General features: G+C 45.0%; 1 protein-coding gene and 1 pseudogene across 1 annotated transcript in view; one reads left to right on the top strand and one right to left on the bottom strand.

The window, feature by feature from the left end:
* Shroom2 (shroom family member 2) overlaps positions 1-26,781 on the bottom strand; it is a 106,849-nt gene that overhangs the window by 78,433 nt on the left and 1,635 nt on the right.
* On the top strand, positions 9,007-9,328 carry LOC122108506 (annotated as a pseudogene).

The following is a 26,781-nucleotide window of genomic DNA, read 5'->3' as shown; positions in this document are numbered from 1 at the left end:
ATGCGCAGCTCAGCACTCCACTGGCCTGTAAGGAAGGCTCTGCATACTTTCAACAGCTTTCATTCTGTGTGTCCTGGTCAGCCCTGGGCTTTTGGTGGAACCAGCAGAAATGCTGTCTCCAATACCACACCCCAGAACCACCACCACCACCTCCTCCACCTCCAGCTCCTCGGCTCACTGGGCTCCATTTTCTTTCTGAGTGGCTCTTTCAACAGCTCCCAAAGAGATTCAGAGTAAACTGCCTAAATTACTTGTGAGCTTACAGGAAGAAGCCAAGGACACCAGGGTAACAAGAATCCCTCAGGAAAAAGATCCCTGTGGCTTGCACACTTTCACAGTAAAATGTTAGGAGCACAGCCCAGCAGAGTTTTTCTTCCTTTTCAATTCTTTCTCTGAGGTGTTTGCATAGTAGTGAAAAAAATACATGTATGCACACCCACACACACACACACACACAGAGAAGCCTTTGTGTGTGTGCGTGCCAGTCCTGGGAGGTGAACTCAGGGCCTGGGTGCTGTCCCTGAACATGTTTTGCTCAAAGCTAGTGCTCTACCTCTTGAGATACAGCTCCATTTCTGGCTTTTTTGGTGGGGGTACAAGTGTCACAGACCTTTCTGCCCCGGCTGGCTTTGAGCTGTGATCCTCAGACCTCAGCCTCCTGGGTAGCTGGGATTACAGGTGTAAGCCATAACTGCTGGAAATCTTCACTGTCCAGAGGCTCATCATTCATCATCCCAGGCCCCCATCCTGCCTCAGCAGAATGAAGGCCTGCTTGTTTCTCTACCTCCTGGCTCAGCAGAACTTTAAGTCCACTCTTATCTGCTGGTCGCTCTCTCCTTTGCCTTGTGGCTTCTAAAGAAGAAAAATACATTCCATAGGCTTTGGAATTTGCTGCTGAAAACTCCGGGAGTTCCAGCTTCAGCAGAGAACGCCCTTTTCCCTTCATGAGACCCCTTTACTACAAAAGCCCAGCCAAAGGTTGAGCCTCTCCCCCTCGCCTGGCCCGAAGGAAAGCAAAGCAGCTCCCCAGCACAGAAGACACGCTTGTTCTACACCTAGGTAGGCCTTTGCTCACATGAACACATGCTTTGTTGAGCTTTTCAGGGAATGCTTGGTGTCTGACTGGCTGTCAATCTGCCATCAGTTAATGCTAAAATGCTAACACCATGACTGCCCACATGGCATCCACACTGGACTCTGCTGGTATGTTGGTTAGCGTCGTGTTACTGTAACAAAATACCTGAGATCATTATCTTATCAGGAGCACAGGTTTATTCTTGCCTCCATCTCAAGAATTTTCAGTCCCTGGACGCTTGGCCTCGTTCCCTTTGGAGGAAGGGTACAAGGACCTGGGATGGGGGTAAGATCCCAATGTTCCCCCCAAGTGCAGGCACTGGACCTCACTTCTTTCCACTAAGTTCCACCACCTCTTTTTTAAAAATTCAGATCCTAGGGCTTGAACTAAGGACACGGACACGAGCCCCTGAGCTTTGTGACTTAAGTCTAGTGCCTCACCACTTGAACCACATGTCCACTTCTGCCTTTTTTGGTGGCTAATTAGGGACTAGGGTCTCACAGACTTTCCTGCCTGAGCTGGCTTTGAACTGTGATCCTCAGAGCTCAGCCTCCTGAGTAGTTAGGATGATAAGTATAAGCCACAGTCCCCCCCCCACACCAGAATCCACCTTTCAGAGGGTTCACCACCTCCTCATAATACTACAGAATGGGGACCATGTAACACCTGGTGAGCTTTAAAATCTCTGCTACCAGGGCCTAGTCCCGGTCCCAGACTTAATCAGGCTGGATTCAGGCTGGTGTCAAGAGTAAGGCATGGCTTCCCCTTCCCTGGGTGACCCAAACTTGCAGTGAGGGTTGCAATGTATTGCACTGGAGGGAATGTCAGCCGCCCTTTCTCCAGCAGATTTTACATTCTTTGTAGACTTCAACAGAGCCCCAAGGCTCAGCATTCTCTCTCACTGTCCACACTTCAAAAGCTCTAGAGAGCCAGGTGCAGCTCACACCTATAGTCCTAGCTATTCAGCAGGCTGAGTTCTGCGATAGAGGTTCAAAGCCAGACTTAACAGGAAAGTCTGTTAGCCTTTCATCTCCAATCAAATAGCAAAGGCTAGAAGTAGAGTTGTGGCTCAAGCGGTAGAGCGCCAGCACTGACTGGAAACGCTAAGGCACAGCATCTGGCTGTTCCTGGGTGTGGGACACACACACACACACACACACACACACACACACACACACACACACACACACACACACACCCTGCTTTTATGGCACCAGAAATACAGAGCATCCAATTTTTTAACAACTAGAAAATGCACACTTTCGTGGAGCTGTGCAATTATCTGTGACACTGGGCTACTGGAGAATGAGCTAGCTAGCTATATACAAGGTTGCCTTTTTATCAGTGTGGATATAAACACAAGAAGAGGAGAGGAAGTTACAAGGTAACTTTTTTTCAAATGCTGGCTCATTAATTTTCTCATTCCTTGAGTTTATGGGAACAAAATAACAAGAGAATTCTCACCACAGTGTGAAATGCCCAAGTATTTTCAGAGAGAAAAAAGTTTCACTTACAGCTTCCCTGAAGCAAGAAGGAATCAGCATATTGAACAAGAGTGTCTGCTGGGGAGGGGTGGGGGGAATCACTGCATCAAATAACCCCAGCAAGGGAAGCTGGCTTAAATGCACACTTCATAAGGCTGCGGGTGAGGCTCCCAGGTAGCACTTGCCTAGCATGCGTGCCTGGGCTCCATCCTTAGCAACCCAAGAGGAAGGAGGAAAGACAGGAAGAGGGGGATGGGTAGGCAGAGAGGGGAAGGAAGACAGCCAGGTGCCAGTGGCTCATGCCTATAATATATAGGCTCTCTATATAGTATAGATTATAAAATTATTTTATAATATGCATATATATATATACATACGTGTGTGTGTGTGTCTATGTGTGTGGGACTTGAAGCCGGCCCAGGCTCTTTTCTCCAATTAACCACCAAAAAGCCAAAACTGGGAGCTATGGCTCAAGTGGTAGAGCACTGACCTTGAGCAAAAAAATTCATGATTTTGATCTTTTGGCAGTACAGCCATATTTTTTTTTTCCTTGAACAGTGACCCTCAAAGAGAATCTTTGAGCAAGTTGACGTTTCAGACAGAACCCTTAAAAACCTATTCCAAGCATACAGGTACTCCCTAACCTTCGTTATTCTCGATATTTCTGGAGATTTCCCCCCTAAAGCTCTCTCATTGCAATAGTGAATCAGGAGGATCCAATCATTCCTGTCTCTAGTCCGTTAAACCTGAAAGTACGGTACTTCATCCAAAGATGGGAAAGTGCTTCCCTCCTCTGATGAAAGCAAACACGCCACGCCGCCTCCTCTCATGCGGAGGATATGGCGAGAACTGGGATCCCAACACGCCAATTATTCCAAGTGTCACTCTGAAGGAGACTGGGCTCACCGTAATCTGTCTCCACCCAGGTACTGAGCAGTAAGTAATTAGATGACCTAACAGGAGAAAACAGTCACATTACCCTGCTAAGACCCTACACAGTTCAAAGGGCAGAATTCTTGTGTGCTGGGATCACAGGGGCACAACCAGGCTATTGATGTGCTTACCCAGCATTCCAGTATCCCGAATTCCTATCCAGCTTTCTTCCTTGGTTCCTGGGCAGGGTGACCTAGCTAAGCTCAGGAAGGATTCATGCAATTGCATTATCCGAATAAACGGTATCTTGGATGTAGGGGAGTTGGGGGAGATCCATGAAGGATTTCTAAATTAGTGTGTTCCAACTTACATGTTTTCTACTCTTGCTAGAAATCAATGATCTTTTAATTTTTAAACTGTTGTTGAAACTAAAAGGAGGAGGTGGGGAAACACTAGAGTGTTATTAAATTCCAAGTTTCATTTAAAATTTAAATTTAATGCCGAAGAAGGACATGGCTCAGTTTTTAAAGTGCTAGTCTTGTATATGGGAAGCGTTGGGTTTAATCTCCAGTACTGCAAAACCTACATAAGTAGATGTGTGAATGAATGAAATTTTAAAAATGCTGTTTCTCCATTTAAAACTGAAACAAGGCTGGAGGCATGTCTCACTCCAGGATCAGAGTACTTACCTAGCAAGTGCAAGGCTCTGAGTTTAAACTCGGTACTACCAAAAAAAATTAAAACATTAAAAAAAAAAAAAAAACCCCAGCGGCCTACTGGCTCACACCTGTAATCCTAGCTACTCAGGTAAGCTGAGATCTCAGGATGGTGGTTCAAAGCCAGCCCAGGCAGGAAAGCCCAAGATTCATATCTGCAATTAATCAGCAGAGACAAGAGGTGAAATGTGGCTCATGTAGTAGGGCAGTATCCTTGAGTGAAAAAAGCCAGTGAGAATGCAGTGAGTTCAAATCCCAGTAAAGAGAAAAAGGAAAAGAAAAAAAAATCTTTGTAAATGTTAATAATAGCAATACCTCTACTTCAGCTACCTTGTCATTCTTGTGGGACTGAAATAATAATTACGGATTCAATCTCAGCAGAAGCAGCTGGCTGGTTATTTCCATGGAAAGACACCTCTAATCTTCCCTTCCAAGAAAGCCCAGCCACATGTCTCCTGTATTTCTTTGCAGCATCCTCTACTGTGACTTAAGCTGTTTTATTAAAGGGAGGATTATAATCTCACAACTCGAGATTCAATGAGAGAACTGTGAGTTTTAAAGCGGCCTGGGCTACAAACCAAATTTCCAAACCAACCTAGGAAACTCTGGTCTCAAAAATACAAGTCAGGGGCTGGGAAGGTGGCTCAGTCGTAGAGCGCTTGCCTTGCATGCATGAGGCCCTGGGTTCGATTCCCCAGCACCACATAAGCAAAAAGAAAAAAGCCGGAAGTGGCGCTGTGGCTCAAGCAGTAGAGCGCTAGCCTTGAGCTGAAGAGCTGAGGGACAGCGCCCAGGCCCAGAGTTCAGGCCCCACGACTGGACAAATAAATAAATAAAAATAAAAGTCAGGCCATTCACAGTGGCTCATCCCTCCAATCCCAGCTACCTGGGTGGCAGAAATTGAGAGGACTGTGGCCCTAGGCCAGCCTATAAAAGCCTGGAAGATCCTATCAATCAAATGTGTGTGGCAGCACACCCTTGTAATATCAGCTATATAGGAGACTGTAGGCAGAAGGATTATGGTCTCAGGCTGGCCCCCTGGGGACACAAATGCACAAGACGATCTTTGAAAAATAACTGAGGCATAAGGGGCTAGAAATGTAACCCAAGCGGCAGAGTGCATGCCTAAAAAAACCCCAACATCTTCAGTTCAAATCCCAGTACTGCTCGAAACAAAGCCTGTAATTCCTGCAAAGTGGAATTCAGGCAGAAGGGCTGCAAGTTGAAGGCCATCCTGGGATGCGCTTCTGAGACTTTGCCTCAAAAACAAAATACGAACAAAAGGTCCGGGAGCAAAGCTCGAGTTGGTAGCGCGCTTGAAGGAGGGGCTGGATTCAATCCCCAGGTCTGCAAAAGCAAATAAATAACTGAATAGAAAGGAATCCAAGTCGAAGGAAATGTTTTAGCTGGACAACTGTTCTTTAATATGTCTTAATCTCTCAGAGTGCAGCGTTGTAATCCCAGCACTCAGAAGGCTGCCTAGCAAGAACATAGCTAAGTCTCGTTTCAAAAAGAGGGAAAACTGTATTACTCTCAGAATGGAGTCTTTTCCAACAGATCACTCTCGAAGCACCTAGCTGCAAGCATAGGAAACGCAGACAGCCATGCACCTGTGCCCCACGCCTGTCATCCTAGCTACTCGGGCGCCTGAGATCTGTGGATCACAATTGAAAGCCAACTTGGGCAGGAAAGTCCATGACATTCTTATCTACAATTCACCACCAAAAAGCCTGAAATGGAGCTGTGATTCAAGTGGTAGAGCACCAGACCTGAACAGAAAAAAATGAAGGGCTGAGTGCAAGCCCCAGAACCAGCAACAAAAAAAAAAAAAAAAAAAGGAAAAGAAGAGAAAATGTATACAGTCCCTATTTGTCAGCTCTCTCAGCAAGAGACAAGGGTCCAGCCCAGGAAAAGACAGGCCCATAGCACAGACACGAGCATGAAAGCCACAGACAGCACGTGCCCCAGCTCCAAGGCATGGAAAAGTGCCGGCTCTGCAGCATCACCGCTCTTGCAACACAGCTCTCGGGACCTGTCTCATGGAGAAAATCCAGTACTCCACAGTGCCAGAGAGTGGAAACTAGGAAGTCGTTTTCTCTTCTTGCTCCTCCTCCTCCTTCTCTTTCTTCTTTGCTTTTGCAATGCTACAAAGAACACGGGGCCTGTGGAAGACTGTTCTGTCACGAACACTGCTCTGTCACTGAGCTACACCCTCCAGCCCTTGGCTTCTGAACACAGGGTCTCACCTTGTAACCTAAGCGGGCCTTCAACTCTCCAGCCTCCTGCCTCAGGTTCAATACAGGGACTGGAGAAGCTTAAGACCACATCAGGATGTACAGTCTTTATGAGAAAGGAAGATAGCTTCTACCAAAATCAAACTGCATCTCTTTCTTATCAGACAAAATCAGGACAATTCCACCACACCAACAATTGAGAAGGCTGAGGAAGCCAATTTCCTTCCTGCACATCGGTCTTTCAGTAAGGCAGGAGCAGGCTGCCAGGGCGACGCTGGCGTGTGGGATCCTGTGAGAAAAGCCTCAAATAGTTTGCTTCCTTCCTGCTAATGTTGAGACAATTGTTTTTCTGAGAAGTTCTTGCTCTGGCCAGCTGACCTGGCCCTTGTTAATCACATTTTAGTTATATCCTTTTCCAGCTGTTCTTTATAAGACATTCTGCTAAAAGCTTCTCACATTTTTGGTTCCACTGTGAATTAAACCACACCCTTTTGCAGAGTGTGAACCTGTGCTGAGCCAATGCAAGCAGAGGGCTGGGCCTGCTGGGTTAGGGCTAACGAGGGAGCAACCTGCTTGCTTTGGGTGCTTGCTTGCCAAATTTTGGGCTGATGGTCCGTGTTTCTGCAAAAGTAAACGTTGCCTTGCCAGAGGTCCTTGCCAGAGTTCAAGTTGGTATCCTTATTTTATGTGACACTCCAAGACTTTGAGTTATTTTTAACAATATCAACAGTCTTCATACACAGTAACTATTCATATAAAATAAGTTCAAAATCAAGTCATATAAAATAAGAAGCAATACCGAACTACACAAAGTAGGAAGCTAAACAAAGCAATCTTCCTCCCTTCTGGGTGCTTAGGTAACTGTCCAAGGTGCAATTCATGTTGCTGCCAATGAGAGAGAGCGTCAGGATGGGTAAGCCGGTCTTCCAGCTGTGGATCAGAGCCTTCCAGTGAGGAACTCTCTTTCAACATCCGTGGACACCACCAGTCAGGAAGCACACAGGGCCTGCGTGACAGCTGGTATCCAGGATGCCAGCAGAGAGCAAGTTGGGTGTGGGTGCTGCCCAAGCAAGGCCCATGCACCCTCCTGCACAGGGGGACGATCATGGGGAGCAGTGGGAAATGGCACCCCTTGCTATGTGGATGAGAAGGACAGGTGATCGATGTCCTTTCCGTTCCTGGTCCCACACTTCTCTAGGGGCAAAAGGGCCTAAATTTTGGATAGCTGGCTTCGAGAAGCTTTACTATATTTACTACAGGCAAAAAAAAAAAAAAAATTCACTTCCTAAAATCATGAGGTTTGTGACACATTATATAACAACATTTAGGAAATGACCATCCCACCTTTCACATACAAGAAAAAGGGGCTGTGAAACTGGGCATGAAGAACTGCCAACACAAAAGGGGAGTAGAAAACAATAAAAGTAATCATGAAAATTAATGAAACACAAAAACGAACTGCCAACCTAAGTTCGGCAAAGCCAGCTAAAATCCCACAAGGGATAAAACTGCCCCAGACCTCAGCTTTCCTCAGAAACCACAGCTGCAAGCCAAGGGACTCATGCATTGCAGTCAAGTCTTCCCAATGCCTCCAGGAGTCCCGGCAGCTGGATTTGGTGTCCTTCTAATCCCATGGGACGTTTCTACATCCGCCTCCTGCAGGTTAGACCGGTGCTCCCTTTGAACTCAACGGGACTGGTCCACATAGCTCAACTCACTGCTTGCTACTAGCAGTGAACCAGTAGCTGCTCCTCAGGAGGCTCTGATAGATCTAAGGACCATGGTTCAAAGCCCACCCTGGCAAAAAAAAATTTCCTAAGACTTATCTCCAAATGAGCTAGCCAAAAAGCTGAACATGGAGGCATGGCTTAAGTGGTACTTTCAGCCAGGATGGGAAAAAGCCAAGTGCAAGGCTCAGAGTTCAATCCCAGTACCAACAGGAAACATTCTCATCCCTCTACACTATTTTTTAAGGCTCTGTCTCTCATCCCCAAATTATTTTTGCTTAATACGTTTCTCAGTTTAACAATGCATTGGAGAAGTGAACACTAGAGAAACTACTCTGAAGGAAGGACTACTAGACAAAGAAACAAAGGAAGAAAGGTGAAGAAAGAGGTGAGTAGTAAATAAAGATTTTTTAAAAACAGGAAAAGGAGAGAGAAAGGGAAAAAGCAAGCTGGGAGGGAATGGACAAAGAGATGGAGAGAAACTAATGGAAAATAAGTAAGAAAAAGTGAGGCTTAGGGCGTGGGACACCCAGCTTCCTGAGTGGCTTTCTTTCTCATGATAGCAATGAAAGAGCAAATTTAAAATGGGTGATGTTGCTGGGCATCAGTGGTTCACGCCTGTCATCCTAGCTACTCAAGAGGCTGAGATCTGAGGATCACAGTTCGAAGCCAGCCAGGGCAGGAAAGTCTGTGAGACTCTTATCTCCAAATAACCACCAGAAAACCCAGAAGTGACACTGTGGCTCAAAGTGGTAGAAGTGGTAGAGCAATATTAGCCTTGAGTAGAAAAACCTCAGACACAGTGCCTAGGCCCTGAGTTCAAGGGCCTATGACCAACAAATAAATTAAATAAATGAATGAATGAATGAATAAATGAATGAATGAATGAATAAATAAATGGGGGATGCTGAGAAAGGCAAGAAGATTTTTGTTCAGAATTCCCAGTGCCTAATGCTGCACCATTGACTAGGGAGGCAAGCACAAGACCACGCCCAATCTCCACGGTCTGTTTGTTCAGGAGACAGGTCAAGCAACTGGATTCTCTTACACAGATGCCAACATAAACAAAAGAATCATCTGAGGTGATGATATACTGATGGAGTATTTGGAGAATTCCAAAAAGTACATCCCTGGAACAAAAATGATCTTTGCTGGCATTAAGAAGGGAGAAAGGGCAGACTTGATAGGGTCTCTCAAAAAAGCTGCAAATGAGCAATAGTCAGTGCCTTGTGTACTGCAAAACAAAGGTCTCATGGCTTTTCAATGCGTACCCTAATTTAATTGACCTCCAACCTCAGAATGTAGATCATGAATGGCTGACAGAATGTTTTTCTTAGACAATCCTGATTTAAGTAAAACTGGCTTGTGCTTAAGTGAATATGATCTTTAAAAATACTGTCATTGTTTTCCCTTTCTGTGATATGATTGGACTTCATCATGTTCAGTTTTTCAGCAAGATAGGGAATAATACCATCTCCAGTTGGTTTTAAACTTAGACTTCTATAGCTAGTACGAAAACACTGGGGAAATCCCTTCACTGTCTCAGAAGCAAGCAAGATTCACTTATGTTTCAATTTATGATCATTAGCCTGTTAAAGACAATGGTCGAAGATAAGAAAGCAGTGTCTATATTTTTGGTCTTAACTGGTTAGAATTTCCTGTCTGAAATCTGCCTTTTACTAATTGAAAGGCTTTGTAGTGTGACTTATGTATGAATATCAAACAAAGAATATTTAACACCTCTCACATTTTATAGTTGATCTGTAAGTTCAGATGCTTTTATAGTGTCCATAATAGATACAATAGCAACTGTACTTTTGAATTCTTTACTAAGACAGACAAAGTTATAATTTACGGTTGTCTTTAAGCAGCTATTCAGAAACACAAAATTGTGGAATTACTGTGTATGTGTGATTGATAGTGGTGGTTTTTTTTGCCAATTTCTTAGAGAAAAGGATTCAAGTAGAGTAGATACTTCGTAAATTATGTGGCCATAAGACAAGATAATTAAAGACAAAAAATTACATTAAAAAAAAAAAAGGAAGGGCTAGTGGTGCTGTGGCTTAAAGTGGTAGAACACTAACTAGAGCTGAAGAGCTCAGGGACAGAACCCAGGACCAGAGTTCCAGCCCTACGACCAACCAAAAAATGTAAGGCCAGAACAAAGGAAGCAAAGAGAAAGAAAGGATGCATGGAAACAGAGACATGATCCAAATGAAGGAAGGCGAGATCAGAAAGGAAAGACAGAAGGGAAGTAAGTAGGAGAAAAAGAAAGGTACAAGACTCAGGCAGCAGTGGCCTATGTATGAAAGCCTAGCTCCTCAGCTAGGGTTTGAGATGTGAGGTTTAGGCATCAGAGTCATCCTAGGCAGGACACACCCTAAGCCTCTTTTCTCCAATTACTCTTCCAAACCCCAGAACCCTTTCTGAGTAGTGTGGTCCCTGACCGTGGCCACGTGGGAAAGGTGTGCTGCCTAGGCCTGCCTTGAAATGGTCACTAGCTGCAGAGGAAAAGACACATGTAAAGCTGGTGCCAGTGGCTCAGACCATAATCCTAGCTACTTAGGAGACTGAGAACTAGAGAATCGTGGTTCAAAGCCACCCAGGGCAAGAAAGTCAGTGAGGCTCATAGCTCCAATTAAACACCAGAAAACAAGAAGTAGAGCTGCGGCTGAAGGCGGTAGAGGGCTGGCCTTGAGCAAAAGAACTCAGGAACAGCACCTAGGCCCTGAGTTCAAGTCCCATAACCCACAAAAACATATATCACACATCCTACATTCTTCCTTGCTGCCACGGAAGTCGGAAGGAGGAAAAGAGGCTGGGGTGATGGCCGTGTAAATAGAAAGGTTTGCGCTGTAGGCTCTTTCCAAACCTTAAGGGATGAGAACTTGGAAATCCCAGGAGTTGCAGGTGAGCTGAAGAGAGCCACAGACTTCAGTGGGTGAGCAGTAGGGAAAGGAGACTCTAGGAGGCAGTGTGCAGACCTGTAGTTCGCAGGTGGGTTAGCAGGAAAGTGCCACTCATGGCTCACGTCCGGCCCTGGAGAGGAGGAGGATGGGAATGAAGGAGGATGGGAATGAAGGAGGAGGATGGGAACTAGGCTCAGCAACACAGACCAAAGGTGGTAGGGAAAGAACGCGAGAAGGCAGGCCTGCAGCAGCTCGGCCATTACGGAAGAAGACGCAGAGGGGCACGGCAAGCTGCCTTGACCCACCGGCCACACCACTGCCCTGGAGCCTACACTGCAGAAGGTAGAGAGAGTTAAGGGTGAGCCACAAACTGTCTCTGCTACAGGAGCCAGCTTGAGCCAGGCGCTGGTGACCCACGCCTGTAACGCTACCTACTCTGGAGGCTGAGATGTAAAGAGTCACAGTTCAAAACTAGCCAAGAACAAAGCCAGACAACAAAAATCAATCAATCAATAATAACTATTTTTTTAAGGCTGACAATAGAGCCAGGTACAGGGTCTAGTGTAATCCTAGCTACTTAGGAGGCTGAGATGTGAGGATGATAGTCTAAAGCCAGCCCATGTAGGAAAGTCGTGAGAATCTCCAATTAACCAGCAAAAGGCCAAAGGTGGAGCTGTAGCTTCAGTGGTAAACCATCAGGTTCAAGTGGAAAAAGCTAAGGGACTATGACCAGGACCAGAGTTCAAGTCCCAGTACCAGCACACACAAAAATAAATGGACAGGGCTGGGAAGGTGGCTCAGTGGTAGAGCGCTTGCCTTGCATGCCTGAGGCCCTGGGTTCGATTCCTCAGCACCACATAAGCAGAAGAAAAAAAAAAAGCTGGAAGTGGTGCTGTGGCTCAAGTGGTAGAGCGCTAGCCTTGAGCTGAAGAGCTGAGGGACAGCGCCCAGGCCCAGAGTTCAGGCACCACGACCGGACCCAAAAAATAAATAAATAAAAATAAAAATAAATAAATGGACAGATAGATAAGTAAATAAAAACATCAGATGCAAGAAAACACCAAGGCAGGAGCTAAATCAGATCCCAACTGGAAAAGTCCCACAGGTATTTTGGAAATGAGAAGGCTGTTTATTTGTTATCCACTCTAACTCTCCCACCAGGTAGAGGAGGCTTATCTGTCTATCTGCATCTACCTTCTACGTAGCCTGAGGGTCAAACACAGAGTCTAGTACGTGCTAGGCAAACCACAGCTGGAGTACAAAAAAAAAATCTAGTTAAATGTTCCAATTACAGCTTTAAGTTGCAAGGGAGGAGGCATCCTCATGTTCAGGAGGTCTGAAGGGTGAGGTGGGGGCTGAATTTCAGATGACCCCATAAACCTTTCCAGGGACAGTAACTTGCTCCAAAGTTATTGAAATTGCTCACTCAGGTACTAGGCATGCTTTGTATTCCAATCCATCTGGAGCAACTTCCCAAGAGATTGCTTTGAATTAGCTTGCCCTTTCTACTGAACCCAGGGCTAGGCACTCCTACCACTGAGCCACACGCCCAGCCCAGAGGTATATTCTTTGGAAGAGAATGAAGAGGTGACAGGAAGTTCCTCCTGTTCACTCAAAACCAGTCTTCCACCACCTAGGGAACATCCTAGGTCTAAGTTAGATGCCAGTCTGAATGGTTGATAATGAACAGTTTTACTACCTAATAGAATCTGGAACATTTTAACTATAAAAACAACAGCGGGGAAGGTGGCTCACGCCTGTAATCCTAGCTACTCAGGAAGCTGAGATCTGAGGATCACGGTTCAAAGCCAGCCCAGGCAAGAAAATCCATGAGACTCTTATCTCCAATAAGTCACTAGAAAACTGGAAGTGGCGCTGTGGCTCAAGTGGTAGAGCGCTAGCCTTGAGCTGAAGAGCTGAGGGACAGCGCCCAGGCCCAGAGTTCAAGGCCCACGACCGACACACAACAACAACAAAAAGGTGGCTCCTGGTTATCTTACGGCTGCCCAGATTTCATCTGTAATCCTAGCTACCTTATCTCCAATAAGCTAGCAAAAAGCTGGAAGTAGAGGGCTGGCTCAAGTGGTAGAGCACTAGCCTTGAGTGAGAAAGCAAAGGGAAGGCAAGGCCTTTTAGTAAAGAAAAAATGTAAGAAAAGGGCTAAGGGAACACAATGTGCAGTGTGTGCACAGAGTGAAGCTCTCTATAAGGTTCTGTCCACACGCAAGGGGAAATGCTGTAAGAACAAGGCAGGCGCTCCAGCGGCCCAGGACCAGCACCACTGCAAAGTCAAGCCGCCCCCCTCCCAAATCAGCTCGGGCCCTCTGGCTGAGAACATCTCAAAAGCGTCATTTTTTAAAAAACAGCTCTGGGGTTCACAGGACTGTGGACCCTCAAAGGTTTTTTGAAAGGCAGGTTATATCACAGGGGGAAGTGAAAAGCCAGGAAAGCAACCATTGTCATTATCCTAAAGAAAGCCATGGGGGCTGGGAAGGTGGCTCAGTGGTAGAGCGCTTGCCTTGCATGCCAGAGGCCCTGGGTTCGATTCCTCAGCACCACATAAGCAAAAAAAAAAAAAAAAGAAAAGCCATGATCATGATCTCTCTCCCTAACCCTCTCTAGGCCGCCTGCCGCCTGGCACTCATCTACCTGCTCTCTGGCTCATTTCTTATGCAGATCATTGGCTGGAGATATAATCACAGGGCATTTCTTAGTTCTCTACCCATTTTCACTCTATATACCAAACACAAACCAGCAAATGAGGGGAGATGCAATGTTTATTACAACCACCAGGCTGAAGCTGAACCAAAATCCTAGAAAACGCCTGGGCTTTGGGATACACATTAGATGTTTAAAAAATAAGCAAATCCACCTTTTTGTACCAAGTACTCCAGAGTTCATGAGAAAATATCTCAAAACTTCACCCTCCAAATCCATTGCCTTTCTTTTTTTGGGGGGTGGGGGGGATCCGGTCGTGGGCCTGAACTCTGGGCCTGGGTGCTGTCCCTCAGCTCTTCAGCTCAAGGCTAGCGCTCTACCACTTGAGCCACAGCACCACTTCCGGCTTTTTTCTTTTTGCTTATGTGGTGCTGAGGAATCGAACCCAGGGCCTCGAGCATGCAAGGCAAGCGCTCTACCACTGAGCCACCTTCCCAGCCCCCATTGCCTTTCTTGCAAATCACCCCAACTCAAATCCAGGATGCAGTTTTCCCAAGCTCTCTGAAGCCTGGGCATGGTAGCTCAAGCCTATAATATTAGCAATTTAGGAGACTGACACCTGCAGAACTGAGGTTCTAAGCTAGCCCAGGCATAAAATTCCCAGAGACTCTATTTCCAGTCGACTAGCAAATCTGGTGTGGCTCAACTGGTAGAGCACCCACCATAAGCAAGCAAGCCAGATGAGTGAAAGATGATGAGTTCAACCAGTGAAAGAAAGTTGGGCCAGCCACTGATAATTCTAGCTACTCAGGAGGCTGAGAGATCTCAGGATTGTGGTTAGAAACCAGCCCAGGTAGACAAATCTGAGACACTCTCATTTCCAATTAACCAATAAAAGAAATGGAGGTATGGCTCAAATGGTAGATCGCTAGCATTGAGGGAGAAAAGCCAAGCATGAGGCCCTGAATTCAAGCCACAATACCATTTCCAGAATAACAACAAAAGCTTAATGCACTGGCATTTTCTGTTTTTAAAAAAATTAGAAATACAGATGGGGGAATTAGAAAATGTAAAAGCTTTCATTTTGGATCTTGTGTTTGAAAGGCCTTAGCCACGCCCCAGAGCTATCCTGCAGTTCAGAAAAGAAGCTGAGGCTGCACAAATCCAAGTGTGTTACATATGTGCACATTTTTTGTTGTTGTTGGGCTGAAGTAGGACTCCAACGGAGAGCATGGAATTTGCATGAAGCTTTTTCCACTCAAGGCTGGTGCTCTCCCACTTGAGTCACATTTCCACTTACGGCTTTTGCGATGGCTAATTGAGGTTAGAGTCTCACAGACTTTCCAGCCTAGACTAGCTTTCCAATCTGCATCCTCAGATCTCAGCTTCTTGAGCAGCTGGGATTTCACTCATGAGGCACCACAGCTGCAGGCTTAATATATACCTTTATTTTCAGAAGGTGTGTGAGACCATGCAAGATAACTGCAGGTCTCTGAGAAAAACCAATGCTCCAGGCAGAGGGCAAAGGAAACGAGCTAGAAAAGCCCATTGTATAAACAGCTGGAAAGAAGGGGGGGGGGGGAACAGCAAGGAGTTTTCATATGAATTAAATATTTTTTCAGAGCTGCAATTACAGCACTGGTAATTTGAAAATTAAACTCCTGTCAAAACAAAGGAGTTCAAGGCCTGGAGGCGCAAGAAAAAGCAACTCTGGGAACCAGGAAAGAATGTAAAAATGTATCCTTGTGGTTTACATTTCACAACTATGAATCCTGGTGTAAAGTTTTAATTACTTTTCTCCAAAAACATAATCCACTGAAAACGGGGTGGGGGAGCACAGAAACAATTCCTGCTCCCCCCCCTTTCCAGCTCCTAAACTATAAGCAGGATCAGCTGTGTATAATCTCTGTTGTTAAATCAACACAAAATAAATATGACTGCAGCAGTAGCAAGCAGATCCTTTCAAGTCCAGATGTTTTCTTTCCAAACTTTAATTCAGGCCCTCTAAACATAATGAAAGTATTAAGCTGCACATATAAAAAAAAACACCAAAAAAACCCTTTTTTTAAAAAAAGACAGACATATGTGCCTGCCACTTGTGGTTCATGCCTGTAATCCTAGCTACTCAGGAAGCAGAGATCTAAGCATCAAGGTTCAAAGCCAGCTCAAGCAGGACAAGCACAAAACAATAAACTAGTCGAAATTTTAAAAGCCTGACATGTCAATCAACCTACCGTGCTCAGCTTTTCCAAAGCTAGAGCTGGAGTTTGTTTTGTTTTGGTGTATGCCTGTCTTGAGTTTGAACACCGGGCCTAGGTGCTGTCCCTGAGCTTTATTGCTCAAGGCTAGCTCTCTACCACTTGAGCCACAGCTCTACTTTTAGCTTTTTGATGGTTAACGGGAAGTAAGAGTCTCCAGTGCTTTCCTGCCCAGGCTGGCTTCAAACCCCAATCTTCAGATCTCAACCTCTTGAGTAACGAGGATTACAGGTACAAGCTACCAGTGCCCAGCCATAGCAGTGTTTGTTTATGTACCTATGGAGAAAAAGCTAAATTTGCGAAACTTGAAAAACGGTCCATCATGACAAAATCTCCACTCAACTGTCCCGCCAACCCCCACATTCAGTGTTGGAAATGGAAGCAGGGCCTTCAAAGGCTGAGCCACAGGAAGTCTAAACTGTCATTTCTTAACATTCCAAGGGTTCAAACGGAACGTTTTAATATCTCATCTGATTCCAAAACCATTGACAATATTTTTATTCTATTCTGTTCTGGGTGTGCGTGTGTGTGTGTCCTGGAGACTGAACTCTGGGCTTCAAACTTGCTATTACAGAGGCAGGTCAGCTTGGAAAGAAAGCACAACCCTAGGAGACACTCACGCATCCTACCTCCTCCCTACTACCTCCCACAGCCATTCCTCCATGGGACCAGGTAATTAGTGGTCAGTTTATGACTAGAATTTCTCCCTAGGGGTAGAAAAACTTTGGGACAGCTCTAACCAAACTCAGGCACCTGCCCAGTAGAACCCTTTGTGTCGTTAGCCAGAACTTCATGCCACCAACTCCCGCTTAAGGTTTCATGGATACGGATTGCATCTCGTACATAAAATGATGAGATGGCAGACCCCTTCCAGAAATGCACAGTCAAGATCCCTAAGATCAGCCCAGTCATTATTCTGAGCTCTTCCTATACTCCAGGAACCCTAGAAAACTGATTTTTTTTTCTTTGGTGCCGGTACTGGGCCTTGAAATCAAGGCCTAGGCACTGTCCCTTAGTTGTTATGCTCGAGGCTGGTGCTCTGCCACTTGAGCTCCACTTCCATGTGGGCTTTTTGCTGATTAATTGGAGATAAGTCTCTCAGACTTTTCTGCCCTACTTGGCTTTGAACCACAATCTCAGATCTCGGCCTCCTGTGTAGCTAGGATGACACTTATAAGCCACCAGCTCCTCATGAGACAATGTAGTTCTTAAGCGAATTACCTCCAAGTACTTAATAGGTAGGTTCTAACAAAGAATTCCACAGAACATGGATGTAGAGGACTTGAAAATCAATACAACCAATACTTCTACAAATGAGATAATAACGTATTTGGACTACTGATCAATCTTTTCCTTGATTTTTTTGTTTTTCAAAGAATTTTTTTTTGCAGTACTAGGGATCAAATCTACGCCTTGAGCATAGTAGAATGTGCTTTCCACTGAACAGCCGTAGCTGTAGCTAACCTAAGTACCATTTAATGTTTTTGCCACAACAAAAAGAAATAAATATTACTGTGATAAATATCAGTGCTTATAAGTTTACAAACATATGCACAATTAACACTGGGGCACAATTTCACCAGTTACAGAACAAAGAATCACCACCGACTTTTGGAGGCCGGGGGGATAACTGGGGTCCTGGTCTCCTCTTCATCTCTGCATAGTCCCTTCTCATTGTAGGTCTAACTCATGCATCGGTATGCCCTTCTTCAAGGGGAAAAAAACAATCTTGCCATATAGGCCTGTAACTAATCTGATAAAGGCGCTCCAGGGTTAATGAGAACGCAATGTGTAGGCCTCCCAGGGCGACATGTTCTGTACTTGAACTCATGGAAAAAGAAAAGGACAGAACAGCCAAGAGAAAGGTCCAAGCTCTGAAATCCTTCCAACAGGAAGCCACCCACCCACCCTCCTCTGCGTCTGGCCAGCCCTACCTGAAGGCTAATCATCTTTCCCTGGGCATTTCCCCAGCTTCTTGCTCTACCTCTCCAGGGATCCCATACACAAGGAGAGAGAGGAGGAGGAAAGCAAGACCAAAGGAAATTTTAAGTTATCCATTTAAGTTATCCAGGAGGGAAAAAAAAAAAAAACACAAAAAACTGGGATGCCATGGGTGTCAAGGTCTCGTTTTATATAATAAGTATGTGGGGAATCAGCTATGTGCTAATTGGACACCCACGGTGATTCCTTCAACCAAATAAATAATCCCTCCCGTCTGCCGTATGGAGTCAATAAAATGCTCTAAATTTCAGCTCTTAAAATGGGAACTTACTGGATAAAGGGGCAACTTTTGATTTCTCTCAGGATTTCATGTCCTAGAACAGGCTAGTGATAACAAGTCATCCTAGAACAAAAACCTGTACCTGTACTTGTGTGTGTGTGTGTGTGTGTGTGGTGTGTGTGTGTGTGTGGAAGGGACGTGTCGGTGTGGGGGGAGGTGAAACCAGCAAAAGAAAGTAGCAGTTAGGTAAGACAGAAAATCTACCATTTTTGTGCAAGTGACGCAGGCCTGAATTTCTAGCCACTCAGGAGGCTGAGATCTGAGGATCGCGGTTCAAAGCCAGCCCGGGCAGGAAAGTCTGTGAGACTCTTATCTCCAACTGACCATCAGAAAACTGGAAGTGGCGCTGTGGCTCAAGTGGTAGAGTGCTAGCCTTGAGCTGAAGAGCTGAGGGACAGCGCCCAGGCCCAGAGTTCAGGCCAGATGACTGACAAAAATAAGTGGAAGTGTGGCTCAAGTGACAGAGCAACAACCTTGGGCTCAAAAGCCAACTAAGAGCAAACAGGCCCAGCAGCAGTACAATTAATTAGTTAATTAATTAAAACAGAGGAAAACCCCAGATGTACCTAAAGGAATCAGCTAGAAAGTTCTGGTTATATCTAGAGAGGGGAAGTACTGTGTAGAGCTGCCAGAATGTCACCATCTGGGAAGAACTAGTTGGTTACTTATACTTTCGAAGAGCCACTTTGACACACATAAAAACAAAACTAAAAATGTTAAGATGCACAAGGAGGCTGGGGCTTGGCTCAGTGGTAGAGCAGCCTGCCTAGCACGCGTGAGACTCTGTTCAAACAAGTACCACAAAAAAAAAGAAAAGAGAAAATATACTAGGCAACAGTGGCTGGGCCTATAATGCTAGCTACTCAGGAGGCTGAGATCTGCAGGATCAAGATTCAGAGTAGAAAACTCCATGAGACTCCACCTGCAAATAAAGCCTGCTGGAGCCATGCCCCATACAGCAACCAAGCACACACAAAGCACTGAGTTCAAATCCTAGTGCTGCCAAAAAAAAAAAAATACACTAACACTTTTCCTTTTTTTTTGCCCACAAGTAAAATGTTCCTCTTTCACATTAATGGCAGATTAGTCTACCCTGTTTTCCCTGACCTTCACAATTGGTCTTTGATCGGAAACTCTTAAAAAGTCACCTTTGGCCAAAAGGTGATCTCACCTTTCCTACTCAATCCTGAACTGATTTCCCTTTTTCTCATCCAACATAAACTATCTTTCCTGCTTGATTGCTTGCGACTTCATAGTCAGAGAATTAAAATAGCAAATGGAAAACAAAAATAAAACAACAACAAAGAAAGTTGCCCAGGGCTCATCCATACCTGTAATCCTAGCTGCTCAGACACGCGAGATCTGATGACTAGGGTTTAAAGCCCTTCTGGGAGGGAGAAATTCAAGAGACTAATCAACAAAAAACTGGAAGTGAAGGTGTGACTGACATGGTAGAATTCCAGCCCTAAGCAGAAAAAGCTAAGGGACAACACAAGGCCCTGAGTTCAAGCTCCAGTATTAGAGTATGTGTGCACACGCACATACACACATGCACACACACACAGTAACAGCCAGGGTCTCCCCATTCACAAAACAAAACAAAAATCTGACATCTCTGGACTGGAGCTGTGGCTCAAGTGGTAGAGCAGCTGTGAGTGGAAAAAGCTAATCAAAAGCCTAATTCCCGGTGCCCCCACAAAAACAAACAAAAATAAACACCTTTATTTTGCAACTAAGAACATACTTACTTTGGAGTTCAACCTTTTAATTTTTATTTTTTTCCTTCTGTGGTGCTGGAGAGCTAACCCAAGACACAGTCCAAGCAACTGCCCTCCCACGAAGCTACACCCTGGATACCCCACTAACATTGCACCTGTTTTCAAAAGCTTCACAAAGAGCCAGGCACTAGTGGCTCACACCTATAATCCTAGAAAATCAGGAGGCTGAGATCTGAGGACCAAAGTTCAAAGCCAGCCCAGGCAGGAAAGTCCTTGAGACTCATCTCCAATTAATCACCAAAAGCCAGAAGTGGAGCTATGGCTCAAGTAGTAAAGTGCTAGCAAGCAAGCCTTGAGGACAAAGGCTCAGGGGCAGCGCCCAAGCCCTGAGTTCAAGCCCAGGAGTGACACCAAAAAAAAAAAAAGGCACACAAAGCAACATGCAACCCAGAGCTCTTGCAGAGCCTTCTTTGTGGGATAAAGTTTGCAGATTCCATATATAAACAGAGCCAAGGCTAGCAGAAACCTGTAGAATTATTGCTCAAAGTAAGGCTCCACACCTAACCAATGTTTGAAAGTAAAAGACAACCTGGGGGAAAAAGTCTATTCAGCCTTTATACCCTAAAATTATCTTGTAGAATGCCTGCTATGCAGAAGGAAAAGTTCCACAGAGCCAAGGCTGCCCTTCCCTTCCCCCTCCCCAACTCCTAAAAATCCAGTCACAAATTCAGGTTTCTTTGCATGCTGACACAAAACAACTTTGGTGTGCAGACTACTCCAAAAGACATTCCAAACAGTGCTCCCAAGCCAGACAACATCCCAGTTGCTTTGGCCATGAACTATAAAAGTGAATTAAGGCACCCCAGTTCATTATGACCAGAGGAGAAAACTACTATTTGTTATTCAACATGTTGCTAGCTAGCTCTTGGGCAAACTAATGTTCTTTTCCTTTAAAAAAAAAAAAAAGAGAGAGAGAGATAAATGTTAGGACACGTTGAAGAAATGCACCTAAGTGCAACCACAAAGACTGAACTCAGCAAGTACCCAAGGCAGGATGCATAGCTTAAATTTATAGCTTTCTCATAGTGGTGGAAGTCTCAGGATTTATAGGTGTGACTCATAAACACTAATGTCTCAGAGAGGAAGAATCCTGCAGGAGCTGAACCTCCGAGCCGCCAGCTACCAGCTCTTGGTACCTTGCCTGATCACCCCCACCCCCTTATCCAAAACAGCTCTGGAAGAACAAGGATTCCACTTCGGCCAAGCCAAGTTAATTTGCAGGCTGGGATAGGGTAATAAAGATATATTTGAAAGCCAGTTGGCAAGGCAGGTTGCCCAAGTGAAAAAGTTTGTCAACACAGGAAAGAAAACTCACCTTGTGTTCTTTCGTTATGCTATTAATTCTCAAGGACAAAGGAGTCTTGAGAATTACCTTGTCCCTAATACGCCACAAAACACTGTGACTGACATCACAAAGTGACTGGGATTTACAATTTTGAGGATTTACTGTGACCACAGTCCTCAGTTGTGCTGAGGCAGAGACCTCAAGCCTCCAGAACCTCCCACCGCCGTCATTTCTCAGACACACACAAAATCAGCAGTTTTGTCGGCAACAAACTGTGGGTAACACAGAAGTCAGTCCAAATCCACAGGGTAGCTCCACCAGCCCACACCTACTGCGGGACCCAATAGATTCTTCTTTTTCAAAACCTTGATCTGGAACAGGGCGCTGGTGGCGCAAACATGTTATGCTGAGCTACACGAAGGGCTGAGAAGATGTGAGGATCCTGGTTCAAAGGCAGCTGGGGCAGAAAGAAAATCTGAGACCCGTATCTCAAATGAATCAGCAAAGAGCAAGGAACAAAGGTATGGCTCAAGTGGTAGTGTACCAGCCCAGAGTAAAAGGCCAAGCAAGAGCAAAAGGCCTTGAGTTCAGGTCTCACTACCTCTGTGTGTGTGTGTGTGTGTGTGTGTGTGTGTGTGTGTGTGTGTGTGTGTGTGTGTCACTACCTGTGTGTGTGTGTGTGTGTGCGTGCACACGAATGCGTGCACACACACACACACACACAATACCTTGACCTGACATTTGACCGCATCAATTTGTCAAACCCAGGGACACAATGAACAACAATTCAGCCCAGCCAGGGCTGCTGTTGCCTGAATCTCAAGATTTCAGTCTGGATTCCACAGGATCTTCTAAATTGGAGGCCACTTTTAAAGCCACTAAAAGAAGGGAGCATTTCAGCCCTGATAGCCTGTCTTTGTTCTGACCCTTCTGCCTTTTGGACTCCGGCTAACACTTTACAGACCACATATCAATAAGTATAATGTGCACCCCACAAGACTCAGACTTCACAGGGGTTAAAAAAAAAAAAGGACGCATAATAGGGCCGTCTCCTACTCTGTGAAATGCTCTCACAGTCAGAAGTGCCCTGAAACGGTGGAATCACACAGGGCCTGACTGTAAACACTCTCAGGCATCCCATACGCAACAATCCTGCCACCCCTCCCTCCTGAAATCCTGCCACCCCCTCCCTCCTGAAATCCTGCCACCCCCTCCCTCCTGAAATCCTGGCACCCCCTCCCTCCTGAAATCCTGGCACCCCCTCCCTCCTGAAATCCTGCCACCCCCTCCCTCCTGAAATCCTGCCACCCCCTCCCTCCTGATAGCTCTGTTCTGTTCCCCCAAAGGTAACCTGAAAAGCAGTGACAACTCTCTCTTTAGGCCAGGCCTAAATGAAAACACTTCCTGGTTTCTGGCTTTTTTGAGGGGGCAGGGAGGGCCGGCTGTAGTGCTGGAGCAGAGACTCTTAAGAACAAAACAAGCAGGGCCTAGAGTCCATTGTACCCTCACCCCTTAGCAAACATTCCTGAGGCCGCAGGGGCTTCTTGACAAGCTGATGCATTTAATGTTTCTTAAAGCATCCAGTAAATGCCTCTTTGGAATCCAAGCCACTGGGGTGACATTTTCAGACAGCTCCCTGCTCTTCCCCCACTGGCTGAATTCAAGAGGAAAAGGAACAAGCCAAACCAGCAGGGCTGGGCAGGGGATGTAGCTCAGAAGTACAACAAGGCCCAAGGTTTTATCCCCAGCACTGCAAAGAAAAGGGAGAGGAAGACCATTGGCGGCGGTGACAGACGGGAGCCATTGAGATTTTTAAAGCACATTGTTATAAATTGATCCAAGATGTCTGATGAAGCAAATGCTTCCAAGAAAGTCAACTCAATCAAAAAGAAATCCAGAAACAAAAGTTGATGAGGACGTAGCCTCAGAGGAAAAAAGGGTAGAAGTACAGCAAAAAAGAAATCAAATTCATTCAAAGCACCTCTCCTTCCTGAAAGACAAGTGAGATGTACTAAGATGGATAAAAATAACATCCCACAAAAGAAAACCCTGGCAATGTCTTCCAAAGGATGCCAAGGAACATTTGCAAGTTAAGATGGAACCAATGATAACTACTTTAGGTGGCACCAATAAAAATAAAGAACAAATTCATTATCATCTCAACTACTTAAATAAAAGATTGCTACAGCAGTGCGACACCCTGAAAGCTCCTCCCGGAAAGCTGAACTGTTGAACTGACCTTTCAAGCTACTAAAAGATGAAGCAGGCCCAGGACAGAGCTAATAAAGAAGGTCTGATGTCACTGCAGGAGGAAATAAATTAAATAGTGGAAACCATACTATTGAATACTGAGTGCTTAAAAAACCAAGTTTAAATTCTGGCTCAAGGACAGCACTAGCCCCTGAGTTCCAACCCCAGGATCAACAAAAAAGAAAAAAGAAAAGAAGAAGAAGAAAAAAAAAATTCAGCAGGACCACAGACATCCTCATCCGCACTCTCACAGACCCTGGGAGCGCCCACATCCCAATGCACTTTCCAAAATGCTGACAAGTCCTGCAGACCCGGAATCTGAAAAAGCATTCCTGTTCTTTCTTCCAGAGCAGCACAGGACAACAGGTTTTGGGTGTGGAGTTTGTTGTTTTGTTTTGTTTTGTTCTTTTAGCTTTGGATTTGTATGCTGAAGGCAACAAGATCTGAAGCTACAAGTACAGTGGCAATGTAACCAGTTTGGAACCCTGTGGCCATCTGAGCAGAGGCCTTGCTAGACTTCAACGGAGGTCCCCAAATTTCCTGAATGTTTCTCTCCAGGATGCTAAGTGTCCTTTTACTTCACATCAGAGACAAAAGTCAGACTTTACACTCTGTAATCTTATAAAACACAGCATGAGAGACTCCCTGTTTCTTTTTCCTTTCTCTGGCTACAAAAAAAAAAAAAAAACACACACACACACAGATGAAGCGAGTATTTGTTTGCGTTTTACTACGTAAATAAAGCTGTTTCTCAGGGGCAAGCTAGAGAAGAAAACAGAGCTTCACACAAACACTGGAAATGGCAAAGGCTTCTCAACAAACCACCCAAAGTCTTGAAAAAGGAGAATTAAGCCACGAGAAGTCTTTTAAAAGCAAAAGGCAGCAAGCTACTTTTAACCTAGCAAAATGATTTGCAATGTCTGGGCACCATTGTGGTTATCACTCCTGGAGACCGCTGCCAATGGCCTTCAGTTTGCAGAGAAGCTGTTGCGTGGGTCTAGAAGGCACCCAGCAGCTATCCTACGGGAGCTGAGGTGATTCAGCTGAGACAGTTAAGAACATCAGTGCCGCAAGCCTGTCCCTCCCAGATGTTACCACAATATTGATTATGGCTATGTGGGATCACCATCTAATTTCCAGAGGACTTCCCAGGACTTGCCAGGCCTGTGGTGACAAGGTATACACAATTTCACCTCGTTTGGCCAACAGCTGTTTCATCTACAAAATGAGCACAGGAAAATTCTGTACCTGAGAACACAGTCAGCTTGGTTTTTGACATCTCTTCCTGTTTGTAGTGTTGGAGCCAGAATCCATGCATGCCAGGCAAACTCTCTACCACTGACCTCCAACGCCAGTCCCCAGCCCCATTTTGACATGACTCCTATGAGACTTTCAAATGACATCCAAATGATTCAAGTGATACCCACACTACCATCAAGACAATGTGTGATCCTACTTTTGATCAAGTTACCCCCAAACCCAAGTCAGGTAAAGAGCAAATTGGATAATAAAGAATCTTAATTGTGTATATAACTATTTAATTGCAAAGACTTGAGTACAAAAGAAAAGATGACAAGAACTGGTATTTAATTATCCCCAGATGCTACTGGAAAAAGAAAAATTCAAAACTCGGATAAATTTTATTTCTAGTGAGAAAAGTTTCCCCAGCATCTACCATAACATCTACTCTCCCATGACCTCGTCCCCTTTTTCTTATGCTGACACTAGGGCTTGAACCCAGGGTCTTAAATTCTCCCTTGGCTTTGCTACTTAAGCCTGGCCCAATACTACTTGAGCCACACCTTCACTTCCAGCTTTCGCTGGTTAATTGGAGATAAGAGTCCCAGACTTTTCTGCCCAGGCTGGCTTCAAGCTATCTATGACTCCCAGATCTCAGCTTCCTGAGTAGCTTGGAGTACAGGCGTGAGCCAGCTGCGCCTAGATTTCTCCTTGTACTTTTTAAGAGATCACAAACATACGCTTCATAGTTATCATTTTAAAAGTGTCCTTTGGGGTGTAGAAGGGTAGTACTGGGGCTTGAACTCAGGTATGCTAGCCAGGAAGGCTTCTACCACTGAGCCATGCCTCCAGCCACTTTGAAATGATGTTGCAACAGTTAATTTTCCCCTCCTCTCTCCCATCTTGCAAGTAACATTGATGATCTCAATATAGCAGAAAAGACAGGTATGTAAAACATGAAGAATGTTGCTGGTATTATGAAGTGAGACCTGTGGTTAAAAACACACATGTGCAATAGCATCCGTGCAATAGCATGTGTGTGTGAGCCTAAGTATGCATAGAAATACAAAACAAAAGCCCCAAGCAGTTCTGAATTTCCAATGCCCTGAAGCATCAAAACCACTTTTTTTTTCTGCTTGTGTGCGCAAGCACCAATCCTAGGGCTTGAACTCAGGGCCTGGATGCTTTCCCCAAGCTTCTTTTCTCAAGGCTAGTGTACTACCACTTGAGCCACAGCTCCTCGTTCAGCTTTTTGCTGAAATAATTAAAGAGTCTCACAAACTTTTCCTGCCCAGATCCTCAGATCTAAGCCTAGGATTACAGGAGTGAGCCGCTGGCACCCAGCAAGACTTTTCTAGTCCCATTGGAACACATATAAAAACAGAGTAAAACTGGGAACACAGCTCAATGGTATAGCTTAGTATTACTGGTTTGCTCAGCACCTCCTTCAGTTTCTAGAAAGCAAAGAGAAGTAGGAGGCCGCTAAGAATGCAGACTTTTTAGAACCAGGATAACTTATACAAAAGAGCTCAGCTAAGCCTCTTTCAAGTCTGGTAAAAAACAACAGGCAAAGTTCTGTTTCTACTGTGCAAAACCAAAAAGCAAGACTCTATGATCAATAATGTTCCACAATTATTCCACTTGCTATTAAGCTGTGTTTGGGGAAGATGTACAGAATCAAGTTTTTCATGTTTGGACTTTTAAAATTGATGACACAAGGTATGGGAGTGTATGCTTATAATCCTGACATATGGAAGGCTGAGAGTTCCAAGACTGCCTGGGTTTCATACCTAGAACTTATCTCAAAAAAAAAAAAAAAAGAAAGAAATGCATGAATTTTTTTATACCTTTTTAACCGCTGCCATCAGAAATGCCTTCTACAACCTTCATTGGAAAGCCCAGGCCAGCGATGGGGCTCAGTGGTAGGACCACGGAATTGCCTAGAATGTGCCAGGCCTGGGTTTGATCCACAGCACCACAAAGAAAGGAAAAACACAAGCTAGTGCACTTTGAA

This window comes from Dipodomys spectabilis, unplaced genomic scaffold (genome assembly GCF_019054845.1).
Source record: "Dipodomys spectabilis isolate Male_0828 unplaced genomic scaffold, ASM1905484v1 ptg000061l, whole genome shotgun sequence".
Taxonomy (NCBI): Eukaryota; Metazoa; Chordata; class Mammalia; order Rodentia; family Heteromyidae; genus Dipodomys; species Dipodomys spectabilis.
This window is presented reverse-complemented; position numbering and strand designations above follow the sequence as displayed.